Source organism: Cetorhinus maximus, chromosome 15 (assembly GCF_964194155.1).
Source record: "Cetorhinus maximus chromosome 15, sCetMax3.hap1.1, whole genome shotgun sequence".
Lineage (NCBI taxonomy): Eukaryota > Metazoa > Chordata > Chondrichthyes > Lamniformes > Cetorhinidae > Cetorhinus > Cetorhinus maximus.
Genome location: NC_135893.1, coordinates 24,369,270 through 24,386,602, shown reverse-complemented (window position 1 = coordinate 24,386,602; position 17,333 = coordinate 24,369,270). Strand labels below are relative to the sequence as shown.

General features: G+C 44.1%; 1 protein-coding gene across 2 annotated transcripts in view; it reads right to left on the bottom strand.

The window, feature by feature from the left end:
- Positions 1-2,420, bottom strand: part of foxj3 (forkhead box J3) — a 126,900-nt gene extending 124,480 nt beyond the window's left edge. For both annotated transcript variants that reach the window (XM_078558146.1, XM_078558147.1), the window contains exon 1: positions 2,258-2,420. The gene's annotated coding sequence lies outside the window, so the exon portion shown is untranslated. The remainder of the gene's footprint in view (positions 1-2,257) is intronic.
- Between the last annotated feature and the right edge of the window lie 14,913 nt (positions 2,421-17,333).

Here is a 17,333-nt window from a genome sequence, read left to right as displayed (position 1 = left end):
ACTGACCAACTGGCTCATTCCAAGGTGTTGTTAAAACAGCTCTCACAGGACAAAATCACAGACAAAAAAAATCATTGTACAATCTTTTCTTCAAAGGAGGTTGAGTCTTGACATTTTGGAACAAATATAGTTAGATAGGTTTGGCTGTCTTCTTTGCTGTGCCAGTGGGATAATGTTCAGAGAGCCTAAAGTTTAGTCACAAAGCAGACAGGATACGGTAAACAGGAAAAGATCCGAGTTTCAAAGAAAGCAGCCTGTGTTTTATTTTCGGGGTGCTAAAATAAATAAAACATTTTCACAAAGAAAGAATACTATGTATGTACATCTGAAATAATACTTTAATTACAAATGTGTGTATTCATCATAAGATTCTCTACCTTTCTCTGTTCCTCAGTCAAAATTCATCATGATATCCCAAACAATATACCAGTGCAAGGAACTTTATATTGAAACCGTCAAAATTACTATTTGACATTTAAGAGAACATACTGAAGAATTGGTTGGGTGTGTTTAAAGTGCTCTTCTAAGGTTCTCCAAATGACCCACTGAATAAGGCAACAGGCAAGGTAGTACAAACCCAAAGACTGTATGTTTGATTTTCAGGCTATGCTGAGTTAGCTGATCCAAGGTTGAGAGGAATTACTGGACTGCGATGGGCCTCAATGAAAACAAATTAAGCAGGGTTCCCATTCTTGATTACTATCTAGTGACCTCTGCTGGAAAGTGTGCATGAGTAGACACCAACTATGGCCAGGACTGGCCTCAGTCAAATATTCTAATTACAGACATACAGTACTTGAATAATGGCCCTAAAATCATACCTCAGTAGCAGCAAACACATTTAGGAGATATTTGAGAGTTGTGGAGAATGAGCAAAACTAAGCATTAAAAAAATCATGTCCATTAAAGCAGACTTTCAAAATTAACTTCCCTTTGAATTCTGTCTATTCTAACCGAAAGCTTGCAGACCACCCGTTCTCAGGCCTGACTCTGTGTCACTCAGACAGCTGCCACCAGGCCTGAAAACAGAACAGGCTAACTCAATCGGTTTGCTGCCCCAAAAAGTCAACTGTTGAGTGTATGGGGAAATCAAGTCAGAATAGTCCAAAACTACTCCCTGGTATTATTTATATTCTCTGAAAATGAAGTTAAACTAAGGGGCTGAATAAGTAGGCAATTACATCACCACAATTAATAATTGGAGTGAATATGATTGCAGTTAGGTCTGTACAGAATTTCACACATGCTCCTTGATGTAAAATCACAAAAGATACTGCACAACTGTTGTTTAGGTGGCATTAAGACTCAAAGCTTTCTCCCATAATCTGCCATCTATTCCATAAACACTGGACAATTCAGGCTTGACATGTACTGTGCAAAGGAGATACTGCACATATCAGAAACTGATTAGATTTAGTTAGTGTATTAGTTAAATATAAGAAACAGAAAATTGCATGAAATGCAAACACTTAAACACAATCTACAATACTCTAGTTCATTTCAAATTGATCACACTGATGCCACAATGACTGACAAGACCTGCACTTCACCCCACAGAATAAAACCCACTCTTCAAATCCCAAATTGAGAAAGGCAAAATCCAGATTATATGATTGGGTGTTTCACAATCCAAGAGGGCACAAGTGTTGAGTGTTTCACACACCCATCATTAAGTCACCATCGAAATCCAGGTGTCTGTGCTGGATTATCCATAGATTTAAAAATATATATCAAACCTCGCACGTACATACATTTATAAACAAAATGGGGAAAAAAAAACACAGCATTTTATACTGAAATTCCACCATTTCAAGTGCTAAAATTAAAGAGAGTAAACAACATGTCTCAACTATTTCCCCTTTCCTCTCAGCAGTTCATTACAGATATTTTAAAAATGATCATTAGACAGTAAATCCTGGCCCGCCGCTCCTGTGCTCCTCACTCCCTGCACCCTCCCGGCTTTCTCCCATTACAGATCCCGTCAGGCCTGCCAGACCCGCTTCACCGCCAGGCCCCGGGATGCCGCCTCTATTCCAGGGCCTAGTAAAGGGGTCTGCTCCTCAAACTGGGCCTCAGAGTCTATTTTAGGCCTCGGTTATCGATGGTTAATCATGGTCAGGGTTGAGGTGCGCTGGCTCGGTCTCTGTCACCCTACCCAACCCCCCCCACCCCGCCCCCCCTTCAGTGAGGCTCGAGTTAGGCGCCACTCCCCGGGGCTCTGCCCTCCTCTCCCCCTCCTCCCCCTTGTCAGACTCACCCTCTCCACCGCTCCCGCTTGGGCCTCCGGCCGTTGCCCCTGGGAGAGGCCCGGTTCCCCCTCGCCCGCCCCCGCCTGTGGTAGTTGGGGTGTCGGGGCCGCTCCCGCTTGCAGTCCCCGTCCGTCTCAGCGCCAGGCTCGGCCTACACCCGGAACTATTTCCAGCGCCGGGACTCGCCAACCCCGCGCGTAGCGCTCCGCCCGCCCGGCCGGCCGACCGCAGCACCAGGCACGCAGCGACACCTCCGCAGTCCGGAAAGAAGAGCGGGCGAACCCAGCTGTCAATCAGCGAGTCATCCAACTCATGGTTCACGTCCCATTTGCGGTGCAAATTGGTGAGGGAGGGCAGAAGTTTTTCGTTCTTAGTTGGGAAGCGAAATAAGGTTTTTAACAATGGATGCAGAAGGAAACGAGGAATATTCTTCCCCTCGAATTGTCATTTTTATTGTTTTAATCGCAATAGAAAAATCAGTAATTACCAGTAATGTAGTTTAAGAACAAGTTCCATGACATATTGGACAAAACTTATTACATAATTATAATATTTGGGGTATATTCAGAGTGTGATAGGCGCTGTATAAATACAAGTATTTTACATATATAATAAATAGACATATGTATACAATATACCAGTAGATCTTCTATGATATTGCTCACAGTGAGTTGGTGCTCTATTGCAAGGGTGTTGTTGGTGTGGTATTTGATGACATGCCATTGAAAGTATTCAGAAGGAAGGTTTGTTTTATTCATTTAAAGGATATGGGAACCATTGACAAGGCCAGAATTTATTGCCCATCCCTAATTGTCCTTGAGAAAGTGGTGAGCCATCTTCTTGAAGTGCTGCAGTCTGTTGTGTAAGCTGTTAGCTAGGAAGTTCCATAATTCTGATCCAGTGACAATGAAGGAATGACGATATAATTGCAAATCAGGATGGTGTGCAACTTGGAGGGAAACTTGCAGGCGATGGTATTCCCACGTGACTGCTGTCCTCGTTCTTCTAGGTGGCAGAGGTCACAGGTTTGGAAAATGCTACTGAAGAAGCTTTGGTAAGTTGCTGCAGTGTATCTTGTAGATGGCACACTTTGCAGCCAACGTGCAGCAGTGGTGGAGGGAATGAATGTTTAAGGTGGTGCATGAGGCATCAGTCAAGTGGCTGCTTTGTCTTGGATGGTGTCAAGTTTCTTAAGTGTTGTTGGATCTGCATTTGTCCCAGCAAGTGGAGAATGTTCCATCACACTCCTGACTTGTGCCTTATAGCTGGTGGACAGGTTTTGCGGAATCAGGAAGTGAGTTACTCACTGAAAAATACAACATCCTACCTCAAGTTGTAGCCATAGTATTTATGTGGCTAGTCCAGTTAAGTTTCTGGTCTCTGGTGGCCACCAACACTGCACCCACCCCACTGCCCCCCGCCTGCCCAGCTGATGTTGATGCTGGATGATTTAGCAATGTTAATGACATTGAATGTGATGGGAAGGTGGTTAGACTCTTGTTGGAAATGTAATTGCCTGATACCTGTTTGGTGTAAATGCTACTTAAGTTGGCAAAGATGTATTCAGGGGAAGCAAAGCAAGTGTTTTTGATTGGTTGCTGGAAGAAATAAAATAATAAATAAAGTTGTCCTTACCCGCTTCTGGGATATAAGGTCCTATTGACTGAGTCTTTTCAATTAGTGTTCTTATTCTTAGAGCCTGGAAAGGAGGTAGCACAGAAGCACCCAGTTCTGGCATATTAGGTTAATGACCAGTCTTGCTAACAATCATACGGAAACTTATGATTTCATGCACCTCCCCCTAGCGCCAAACTGTTGTGTTTAACCTTAGTGTAATGTGTGACCCTGAGATGGGAATCCTACCCTTCCATAACATTGGCTGGCTCTAACCTTGCCTCAGTTCACCTGCAGTTGAAACCTTTATCCATGACTTTGTTACCTCCAAGAATTGATTATTCTAATGCACCTATCTCCCTCATTCTAACCTTCATAAACTTGAGGTCAAATCTCACTCACCCATCACCCCTGTGCTTGCTGACCTATATTGTGTCCTGGTTAAGCAATCTCTCAATTTTAGAATTCTCATTCTTATTTTCAACTCCCTCCATGGCCTCATTCCCTATTTCTGTGATTTTCTCCAGTCTTACGGCACCCCAAGATTTCTGCCCTTTGACAAATCTGGTCTCTTGGGCAACCCCGATTTTAATTGCTCCATCATTAGTGGCTGTGCCTTCAGTTCCCTAAGTTCTGGAATTTCCTGTCGTAAACCTCTCCGCTTCTCTACCTCTCTTTCCTCTTGTAGGATGTTCATTGAAACAAATCTCTTTGACCAAGTTTTTTATTATCTGGCCTAATATATTGCTTTATTTGGCTTGGTGTCAAATTTTGTTTGATAAAGCTTGCAAAGTGCCTTGGGACATTTTATTATGTTAAAGGCATTATATAAAAACAAGTTGTTGTTGTCCAATATATTCAGATGGCAAGTAGCTCATGTTGAATTTTGGGGATTAGTGCACACTATGCTTGTAGGGAATCGCAATGTGCATTCAAACTACTATACTCTGCTGCCTAGCTGAGCCTTTTCACCACCTCACAGAATGATAGCTATCGGCAGCTCTGTGTAATCAAGTTGTAGACTCCTCGAGCAAACCGATCACCAATGAAAAACATTATTACAAATGTACATATGAGGCAAAAATTTAATATACATGCCATAATTTCCTTGTGAATTTGTATTTTTTGTCCCTCTTGTGTTAGAAACTAATGTTACACCTTCTACTTAGTAAGAAAATAAGATGGCAACTAAAAGCATTCCAAAAAAAATTGAATAAATGTAATTGCTTCCCCTTGCTTTTATTGGTGGCTGTTTGCTGACCATTGATAGTTTCATTCCTGCTTGTCAATTGTTTATTGGCCTATCCTATATTGTTTTACTTGTCATCTCTTGGTATTTTATAAAAATAATAATTCAGCCAATCAGGTGGAATTGTGATATTTTATGGTGCGTGGATTTACATCAGGTGGAAGACTTTATTTGACAGGAAGGTAATGATGACCATTCCCCTCCTAATTTATATTTTCTTTATCACACTAATACAGCAGTGTCCATGTGTTTGTCTTTGTTGCCTGCTTAAGTCTTGCTCCACTATTGGTGATCCTCACAGACCACATACAAAATTTAAATCTATGTTACCATTAATTTCAAAATCTGAGACGACTCTTATCTACTAATCTTGGTATTTTGATTGATAATTTATCTATCAATGAGGCAACAATTCTAAATATAGCCTAAATCTTCACACCCACAAAACAACAAAATATAAAGACTTTGTGTTCCTGGGGCTGGATTGCTAGGACCTGGACTGCTGTCTAGGACAAAATATTAAAGAATTTTTGTTTTGTAATGTAGAAAAATGTGTTGAAACTGTTATATGATATATCTGCCATTGTGATGTCAGTCCTTGTTGGGGTAGCCATTATCAAGAAGCAGTTTCCCTCTGTACAGTGACAGATTATGATTTTCCAGTTGCATTGTTCCAACACATCAATTACATTCCTCAATAAGCTATGATTAGTAATTAACATCAAAATAATCAGATAGATATCCAGAACCATTATTATCAAACCAAAACCTACCAAACCCATGGCTCCTATCTTTACCAGGATTGGTCCAAGCATGCATTTAACAAGATTATTGTCATTTTATGAACAAAATAATTTCGTAATTGCTATTGTCTAAAGAGGTTCCTCCAAATGGGACAGACACAATCCTGTTCTTTATTTATATGGAGAACAATGGTTTTGTGGTGTCTGATTTTAGAATCTTGATCAAGCAACTTGCAATGACTAAATTCCAGTTATTAATTCCTTCGTGCATAAACTACAAGGAACCTGGGAGTCATTGATGGCGATTGATTTCATGGTAGGCAAAAAAAGACAGAAATACTTAAGAAGAGAAATGCACCCAAGAGCTGCATAGTGTTGCTAGCTGTGGAAACACTGTAGAAATCTCATTCCGTTGACTGTTCTAAACACTGAATTGAACGCTGCCATAGTATTTGGTGATGCAACCACTCTTGAAAATCAATTCAATGCTTGTTTCCGTATCGACAAACAAAGCCTGCACTTTCAGATCCCTGTGCACAATGTGGGTCAGATCTGTGTGATGAGCTGATGTCCCGCTGGTCATTCAAGCTGGAAGTAAAAAAGAAAAACAATGGAAAGAGCTAAAAATCTGAAATAGAAACAGAATATGCTGGAAACGCAAAGCAGGTTCCTCAACATCTGTAAAGAAAAAGACAGGCTAACGTTTTATGTGCAGCTCCTTTATCAGAACATTTTTTTTCAAAAAATATGCTTTATTCATAAAATTTATAAAAGAGCATTACATAAGGATTCAAATTTGACATTACATAAAGTACAATACAGATCAGTTTCTTTCAATACCTACACAGGTGCTTCACTGTACTTGTCATTGCAGGTTATACCTACACTATATATTTACAACTCATGTCAAACGTTCTCTGGTGCATACAGCCCGAGGGGTTTACACGGTTTCTAGCCTCTCGGTGTACTATGGCAGGAGGGCCTTAGACAACAGCCTTTCCCATGAAACTTTTTCTCCCCAAAAGTATACTTTATTCGCAAAAATTTATAAAATCTCATTCCATACTAGTTCAAATTGATATTTCTGAAAGTGCAATACAGTTTAAGTTCTTTTCATACACTGTGTGACTCCCTGATAGGCATTCATACAATTGCAATTATATGTGATATTTACAATTTTTTTTGAAAAATTTACTTTATTCATAAAATATCTGAAAGAACATTACAAAACATTTCTGAATGGCCATCACAAAAAGTGCAATCATATTCAACTTTTCCACATGAATCACGAGGTGCTTCAATACAATCAATGAATATTACAATCATTTCAATATGGTCATTACAGGCAATCAGACAGTGCAATGGTATTGGAGTTATCGACATACATCATGTTGCACTCTGAGGTGCTTCAATACAATTATAATACAATTAGTATTCAATGCATAAATTCATTGTGAGTCATATAGCCCGAGGTGTCTATACCTTTCCCAGTCTCTTGGTGCGCTATGGCAGAAAGGTTTTAGACAGCGATGCAGATTCTGCAAGTTTGTGCAAAGTACCCAGGCAGCTCCCACGACGCCTACATCCTCAGACACTCCCAGGTGCCGGCACTCTTCAGTCCTCCGGCTCGGTTGGATGGATGGCTGGTGGGTGACAAGGGCTATCCCCTCAGAAGGTGGCTCATGACACCTCTCTACCATCCAAGAACAGAAGCTGAGGAGCGCTACAATAGGAGCCATGGCACCACAAGGGCTGTGGTGGAGAGAGCCATCGGTCTTCTCAAGATGTGCTTCTGATGCCTGGACCGCTCAAGGGATGCACTGCAGTATCCCCAAGATCGCGTCTCTGTGATAGTGGTAGTATGCTGTGCTCTGCACAATCTTGCGCTGGAAAGGGGGGATGCAGTTGATGATGAAGACCTTGACGCAGTGGATGAAGCTGCACATGATGAATCCAGCAGTGGCTCAGAGGATGAGGAAGCACAGGGCAATGATGAGGGGCAGCACACCGACCCACTACTACACCAAGGAGGCAGGGACACTGGGGACACTTTAATCCAACGAACCTTCAGCTAGCTCCACACACATGGATCTGCAGGACCAGCATTGCCTGGCACTTCCACACGTGGCACTTAGGTCCTACATCTTCCACCTCATCAGCTGCAACAAAGGGCTTAGTACATAAACATCAATGTCCACTCAAACACTCATGATATGTCTGTGAAACATACAAATGCAGCACAAAGGAAACGCCCTCAGTCATGGTCAGAAATGTGGACTTTATTGCCACCAAAATAAACAACAAATGTTGCTCTGACGCTAATAATCAAACATTCCCTAATCTAGGGCCAACACAGAATCACCAGTGACATATCCGTGGAGTGCTTAACGTGCCTTATGCTTACGTTTGCGTGCTACATCTTGGTACCGCCCCATCGCCCGGAGTGGCTTGTGAGACAGCCTGCTAACTCTGCTGTCCTGCTGGCCTCGATGACCTTGGCAGCCGTCCTCTGGCCCGTGGAGCCTGTGCTGACCCCGCCTGGGAGGGAGTGGCCAGTTCCTCAGTTGTCGCAGCCTCAACGGATGCAACGGTCACGGGCAGAGGGGCAGAGGAGCTGCTACCCTCATCCAGAGCGCCCTGAGAGGAGCTCGCAGCGACTTCCCTGCTCACCGCAGATGGATGGGCACCGAGCTGGAACACTTGGTGCCCAGAACATCTCCCACATTTCCAATGACCACCTGTGGCCATTAGCGCTGTGAGGGCTTGCAGGTCAGAGCGTAACTCAATCAGATGATTCTCAATCTGTTGGAAGCCCCTCTCCATGAGAGTCGCCAATCTCTCAATGGAGGAAGCCTGAAGCTCTGTCCTGAGGTTCATGCCATCACTGACACTCTGCCTGGATTCCTCCACCACAGAGACCAAGTGAAGCACACCCTCATGCACACCCTGCCAGATGCTCCCGCACACCCGGCCGCTTGTCTTGCAGCTGCTGCATGGCTGACATCTCCAGAGGCACATCATCACTGCCCGACTCAGCATGTGCCTGGTCCCCTGCAGTCCTCCGGCTGCTGGCGCCATCGGCACTCTCTGTCCATGCCATCTCCTCCAGCGATTGTGAAGTGCCCTCTCCATTGTGCCCCGGGACACTAGCCGATGTCATAATCCCCACCGATGTGGTAGTCACTGCGCTGGTGCCTGGCTCGCTGAAATGATGTGACACAAGTTGCAAGTGCTGCCCCTCAGGTGTGGAGGGGGGGCTCTAGACTTGTTCCTGGTGGCCTTGCGGTGGTGATGTTGAAATTAACAACAAGGACAGTGGATCAGTTAACGTTCAGTCAATAACAACATTCATCCCTTTCCCCCCCAGGCTCATAATGCGCTCAACCTTCAAGAACCTAAGGAGACGAACATTGGTGGGGTGGTAAATAGTCAAGAGGAGGCCCAAACATTACATGCGCATACAGACAGGTTGGTCAGATGCCTAAGGAATGCCACATGGAATGTTATGTGGATAAGTGTGAGGTTATGCACTTGGGCAAGACAAACAAGGTACGGGAATACATGAGCAATGGTAGGACCGTGGGAAGTCACGACGATTACAGGGACCTTGCTGGGCAGACCCATTTAAGGTAGCAGAACAGGAACATAAGGCGTTTAACAAGGTAAAAGCCAGACTTGCCTTTATTAGCCGAGGAATAGAATGTAGGAAAAGGGAGGTCATGTTGCACGTGCAGAAAACGCTGTCGAGGCCACAGTTACACTTCTGGGTTCAGTTGTGACCTGCACTTCATGGGAGGGATGGCATTAGAGTGGGGAGAGTGCAGAGGTTCCTGACCAGGATGCATGCTGGCCTGGAGAGTTGGAGTTATGAGGAAACGTTGCATACACTTGTGACATTTGCCTTGGAGCACAGGAGATTGACAGGTCACATTATTGACCTTCATACCGTTATGAGGGGCATAGACCGGGTGGACAGAAGGCAACATTTCCCCTTGGCGCAGGGATGACTAACGTGGTGGCATTTATTTAAGTTGAGTGCCATGAGGTTGATAAGTGAGGTGCTGAGGACCTCTTGGACAGAGTAATGTGGGACGCACTGTCTGAAAGGGTGGTGGAGGTACAAACCCTCCTATGATGCAATAAATATTTGGATGTGCAGCAGCGATGCCATGGCATGTTAGGCCATGGGGATAGTGGTCACAAATGGGATAAGGCAATCTTGGAAGGTGCTAGAGACGCGCATCCTCAAGGGGCCGAGGGACCTTTGTGTATGACCCACACGTCTGACTGTATCAGTCTGTGAATGAGCAGTGTTGCTGCATTAACGATTGCAGCAATCATCAGTGCTTTGGATGGTGGGGAGACAGAGTGGATGGGACTGTGGCCCTCGAATACCTGGTTGCTGCACCCCAGCCTCACCGACACCTGCCAACCTGGCTGCTTGCCTCCTCCCTAGCTCCATGGCCTGCTCCTCACATGTAGTTAGGTGCTGCAGCACGGCGTGCCCACCACCAGTCCGCAAATGTTCCCGGCTATTGTGCTCTGTTTTTGCCTGCAGAACAGAGAAGAGCATTTATTTATTGGGGCCGATCACTCATGTACTCTGCATGCGCACGCCGCACCCCAACAACAGTAGCCCATCTGAGGCCTCCAGCGGCTCCTGTCCACATTACTGGTGATCAGTCACCAGCTCCCAACCCCCTCCCCCAACGGCCACCTTGGACACATTCGGCATCCATCACTTTGAATAACACACAGGTCTTAGTGCCCATGGCAAGGAGGCGCAACTAGGTGCGGCGCCGAGGCCAGCAGATGGCTCTTGGCCACGACACCTTGAGGCTCCCCTTCCACCATCTCATCACCATCAATAAGATATGTGTCTAGCTGCCTCTCCTGCAGGTTGCCCCCAGACTAATCAAATGCGACAAACACCAACATATGCTGTGGGGAGAACCCATCTTCTCCTCAGGCACTAAGGCTAATGTAAGCATGGTCACTATCTGTTTGCCCACCTAGCGTGTGCCAAATGCCCAATGCAGTAATGACACTAAGACATGGTGGGGGAGGGGCCTCAAAGGCTAAGGCTACCTGCTGGGTAAAATGGCCAAGGCCGACATGGTACTCACCCTTCCAGAGTGCAACAAATCATTGAAGCGTTTGCCGCACTGGGTTCCTCTGTGCCGAACAGCATCTTGAGAGCTTACTACCTCCGCCATCTCCTGCCATGCCTGCCTGGTCACGTGGGAGGCCCTCCTCCTCCCATCCTTGGGAAACAATACCTCCCGACGATTTGACACCTCTTTGAGGAGGGCAGCAAGGCAGGCATCGGAGAACCGAGGGGCACATTGACCCCCCCGCTAGCCTACCCTGCAGCCTGCCCCCCCTCCTCCTCCTCTGCCTTGACCTCCTCTGGTGAACAGCCTAAAGGAGGCTGCCTGGCCTTTCTTTATACAGACTGACAGTTCCCCATTGGAACCAGCGGTCTGAACACGCCCGCTGCATATTTGAATTTCCCACTGTACACGGGAATCTGAAACACGCTGGGCGGGCCTTAATTGGCCCACCCGCGCAAAATGGCAGCGCGGCCCATTTTGCCTGCAGAGATTGGCTACTCACCCGCCGCTGATTGGGTCGGGCCCGCCCGCCCGACAAACATAAAATTCTGCCCTTGGTGTTTGTGTACTGAGGGTCTACGCACAGCTTGATGCAGCCGCACCCAATTTTTTTTTTGAAAAATACACTTTATTCATAAAATATCTGGAAGAACATTACAAAACATTTCTAAATTGCCATCACAAAAAGTACAATCATTTTCAACTTTTACACATGGATCACGAGGTGCTTCAATTCAATCAATGAATATTACAGTCATTTCAATATGGTCATTACAGACAGCCATACAGTGCAATGGTATTGGAGTTATCGACAAACATTTTGTTGCACTCTGAGGTGCTTCAATACAATTATAATACATTTAGTATTCAATGCATATATTCATTGTGAGCCGTGCAGCCCGAGGGGTCTATATCTTTCCCAGCTCCTCGGTGCACTATGGCAGAACGGTCTTAGACAGCGACCTTTCCCCATTGTGCCTTTGCAGCCATACACAATTCCCCATGAACTTGTTTACCTCTGTAGATGATGTACCTCTGAAACATTTTCCAAATGCTGTCAAACAATGCTGTCACCTTTTTGACCATTCTAGCTACACTGGAAGATTCTGAAAAGGGCTAAATGTTGCTCATTCAATGATGAAATCAACATAATTATTTCTGGTGTGTTTTGAAAGGTGCATTTACAAGATAGCATTTTTTTAAAAATCCTTTAATTAACTCATTTTAAAAAGAACAACCGATGTAGATTGAAGAAAATATGGGTGTATCTGGCTGGCCAGTTGTGGTCATGTGACCTTTTGCAAATTCACTAACACTTTTTGGCTATCTCATTGGCCAATATTGCTCATGCCAGTTTTCAGTCTGAGGGGTGTTTTAATGCAATCTCGTTGGTAACAATAATCATATAATTATTTTACTTCAGCCACTTTGTAGCAATTTCATCGGTTGCAGTTATCACAAGATTAACCTGATTGGTCCAGAGCCCTGTCACTGAAATGTTTAACAATGCCAGTAAAGACAACCAACATGGGTCAGAAATTCATCATATTTCTTTTTATAAAGTAATGGTTTATTGGTCCCTTGTAACAATGTGACTGTTGTCATGGTAACCAATGCTCAATGTGTTTTGAGTGCTGTGATTGGGGCTCTGATATATGTATAATATTATATATATGGAGAGAGAGGGAGCAATTGAATAGGAGAATGTATTTTCATTGGAGCTTTCATACTTGGGTCAGATGGTTGTGGGTTCAAAATCCCAGTCAAAGGTTTGGCAAATAATCCAGGCTGATATTCTGGGAGCCTTGGAACAGGAATAGGCCATTCAGCCCCTCGAACCTACTCCACCATTCAATGAGATCACGACTGATCTGCACCTTAATTCCATTTTCTTGCCTTTGCTCCATATCCCTTGATACATTCAAAAAAAAACTACCTCGGTAAAATTTTGCCTGATGACATGCCTCTGGAGCACTTTGGGACATTTTACTATATTAAAGGTGCTATTTAAATGAAAGTTGTCATTGAAAGATCCAACTGTCCCAGCATTCAAAGTCTTTTGGAGGAAAAAGTTCCAAATATCTACCATCATTTGTGTAGGAAAAATGCTCCCAGATTTCATCCCTTAATGGTATTGTTTTAATTTTAAGATTATGACCTCTAGTTTTTGCTTCCTCCACTGTTACTCCCTACATAACCGGTCAAATTCTTTTAACATTTTAAGCAGCTCAATCAAATCACATCTCAGCCTTCCATACTCATGGGGATACAATGCAGGTCTATGTAACTTGTCCTCATAATTTCTCCCCCTAAGGTTTGGGTGCACTGCGTCCACTCCAGGATCAATATATCTTTCCCCTGGTAAAGTGCCCAAAACTAAATGCGGTACTCCAGATGAGGTTTGACCAAGGTCTATGCTCTGAAGCATAATTTTCCCCCCTTGAGGTTAAGTCTAATGGTCCAACACTGACTTAGCACCTTTAACATAATAAAACCATCCCAAGGCGCTTCACAGAAGCATTATAAAACAAAGTATGACACTGAGCCACATAAAGAGACATTAGTTCAGATGCTCAGGAACTTGGTCAAAGAGGTAGGTTTTAAGGATTATCTTTAAGGAGGAAAGCGAAGTAGAGAAGCCGAGAGGTGCAGGGAGGGAATTCCGGTGCTTAGGGCCTGGGCTACTGAAGACAAGGCCACTAATGGTGGTAACGATTAAAATTAGGAGTGCTCAAGATGTTGGATATCTGAGGGTTGTGGGATTGGAGGGGATTACAGATATAGGAACGGTTGAGGCTATGGAGGGGATTAAAAGCAATGATGAGAATTTTTAAATCAAGATGTTGCTGAGTGATGAGTTTTTTTTTGGTTGCTTTTTGTGACTGTCTGCTGACATTTCATGATTTGTGCAGTAATGAGGGAACACTGTCCTGTTGGAGATGCTGTCCATTTAATGCAGTGTTAAACTGAGACCCAGGCATAATTGAAAGGAAAACATAGGGTTGCCAACTCTGTCTTAAAAGTTTCATCACATGCCTTCTCAACACTCAGTCAAAGAGTCTTCTGGAATATTTTTACAACTAAAACACAAAAGTGTTCATAGAAAATGAAAAAAGGATGTTTTTCTAATATGCCTGTGATTTTTCTACTTGTTTACTCTGCAGCATGAGGACAATCTCTGGGTGGAATCGTCTGCCCCTGTTTGCGGTGGGTGTGCTTGGCAGCATGAGCGGATAATATGGCAGGAAGGCCAAAAATTGGTTTCACGCCATCGTGATACACATTTGCAACCGTCCGCTCCGCCCGTCAATGGCAGGCTGCGTTTCCCACCAACGGACATCGGGAACTTCATTGTAGTACATCTGCATATCATTGTAAGCCCAGCTCGCCAGAATCATCACCCACACTGGATTATCCGAGCATCGCTCGGGCCTATGAGGTTTGTTTGCCTACCTTGCTTTGGGCAGTACTCGCGCTTATCAGCCTGCGGTGCACATCACTTTTAGGGGAGTTCACAAGCAGGTCTCTACTTACAAGACCATAAGGCAGGAGTGAGTGGCTTTCCAATGTCTGCAGGGCTATGGCTTGCTTGGGGAAGGAGGAGAATTGGCCTTTGGCAAGAGTGGAAGGCTGTAGGGTGATGGCTGTACTGGGGAAGGAGGGTATCCCAGGATGCATTTGGGGGCACATGTTGATCTGTGCAAGTGGCCTCAAGATGGCGAGGACTGAGGAGGCAGTCTCCAGAGGAGATGAGGCTAGATGGAGGTATGAGGATTTGTATGAAAGAGTGAGTGGTGTGTCCCTTGAACTGGTAGTGAGTGAGATGCCAGTGGAAGTGTGATGGGCTTGTGAGTGTGTGAGTTCAAAGTGATGAGATGGTTGCCTTACCCTGGCAGCAGGGTTGAGATCATTCATCTTCTTTCGGCACTGGATGCCCGACCTCTTCTGTGCATCATTGGCAATGACAACTTCTGCCACCGCCTCCTGAGCCAGAGTGGTGACACTGATGGCACTCCTGCGGCCAGAGCGGGGGTAGAGGACATCGCAGCGGGTTCTAATGGTGTCCAGAAGGTGTCTCAGATATGCATCACTTGCCTTTCGGGGCCATGTCTTCTGTGCAGCAGTCTTGGGCTGGAAGCACTGAGGGGTGTACGTATGGCTGCACTTTACATACGGTGCCTGCGCATGGTGTGAGGAAGTGCCAAGGTGATGGCGTGGCGGGCGAATCGGTGGCTGCCTGCTAGCGAAACAGCGGGTTTCCCAGGAATGCATGATTAATGAGGAGGGATTGGAACGCTACAGCATGAAAAGCCGCCATTGCGTTCGGTGGGTAAAACGTTCTTTTTCCCATCCACTACTGCACTTAGTGCAAATCTGGGATGATTCCGTCTGCTGTCATGTGGTGTGGGGAAACTAAGTACAGAGTGAGCAGTTAAATGCTGAGCATCCATGAGGTGATGTGGACTGATTTCTTCTGGTAATCTCATCGACATCCATTCATCAACCAGTGTAAAGAACCCATTTTTTATTTTTCTTGGACTGTGGCTTTAAAATTGGACTGTGGCTTTAAAAAACTACCCTGGCTGCAGGTGAAAGACACATTCACTGGGACAGGATGAGGAATATTTACAATGTTGCTATCCTGGAACATAGGATGCCGTAAAAGTACAGGATGGTGCCGGAAAGATGTTCTGGACTAGGGGAAACTGCCTAACAACAGCATTTTAATTGGCTTCTGACCAGGTGACCAGTGTTTTGTGTGGTAATAGTACAGGCAGAACAGCTCCTAGCCTACAAAGAGGGAAGACCTGAAACCTCTCTCTCCTGTGTAAGATTCCAGTAATTCGGCCATAGTAGCTAGCTGACTATCCCTCACAGCTCTGTAACCTGCTTTCTCTGAAAATAGTGTGGAAAAGGGGAAAAATCACCAGTAGAGACATCGAAAAGCAAGTTTTTCAACCAGTGAACCACAGACTGAAAGTGCTGGGAGACCACTTTGTGTCATCAACAACAAACTGCAAGGAATTTGGAAGACATCGATCAAAATCAGCCCATCTAATCCTGTACTCCGGGTTGGTGCTATTGAACTGTTTTATCTCACCCTTAAAATCCATGTTTTGTGTGTCGTGTGTGTGTATGTATAACTAGTTAAAGGCAATTTGTTCAATAAACAGTTATTTACTTATTAAGTTTACAAACCTGGTGCTCGTATTCTGTTAACCTAAATTAAACAGTTAGGTAGAATTGGAGCAATCTGGTGGTTTGGTCAAACTTTTCAAATTCGTCATGGCTCAGGGAACAGTGGGGCTGATATTACAGCGCACTATCCCCAGTGAGTCGTGACACCAGTGCTAACACAAAATGACTAATTGGTCATTTACTGTATGTAGACTGTCTGCTATGTTTGTCACATAATGATAACTACTTCAAAAATAATTCATTGAAGCTTTAGGTGTCATATAAACACAAGATAGGTAATATAAAAACAAAATGAAAGCAAAATAGTGTGGATGCTGAAAATCTAAAATAAAAACAGAAAATGCTGGAAAAACTCAGCAGGTCTGATAAAATGTTTGGAGAGAGAAACAGAGTTAATGTTTCGAGTCCAACATGATTCTTCTTTGGAACTGATACGTAAACAGGTTTTAAAACTGTGGGTTTTACCTTATCAGTTGATGTGTGGTGTTGGTCATAATATATAATTATTTTAATGATATGCTGGTTGATTTCCCGTGATATTGTGCATGGAGAATTAAGACCAATTATGGCCCTCAAGTGAAGTGGAATCAGTGGACAGGGAATAATTGGATCAGGGATGAAGACATCATTCAATTGCTATTATAAATCACATTTTTCTACATTCCCATTATAACTTCCTATGCCCACATTCTTAATGGAAACAGCTAAATTTGTTACACTGTAATTCCACTCTCCTGCTAGTAATGATACTTTAGTGTCTCCACTGGCAAGAGAGTGAAATTACAGTGTAATAGGTTTACGTAGAAAATTTCCATTATAAATGTGAGCATAGGAGCTATATAATATATATGTAAAATATGTGGAAAAATATCACAGCCCTCGTAAAGACAAACTCTTGTCTCCGCCATGATATCATCCTCGATTGTATATAATGCTTAGGCTATATATGTATATAAGTATATATGCGTATAATGTATATAAAGCTTAGGAAAATCTAACAATCCAAAACTGGGTATCCATGAGGTACTGTGAACTAAGTTTAGCAGAATTGTACACCACAACAAACTGTAACATCATGCCCCAGAGACATTCCTCATTCCCTGATCATTATCAAGTCAACCCTGGCTCAATGCGGTGTAGAAGAGCAGGCCAGAAGCAGGACCGG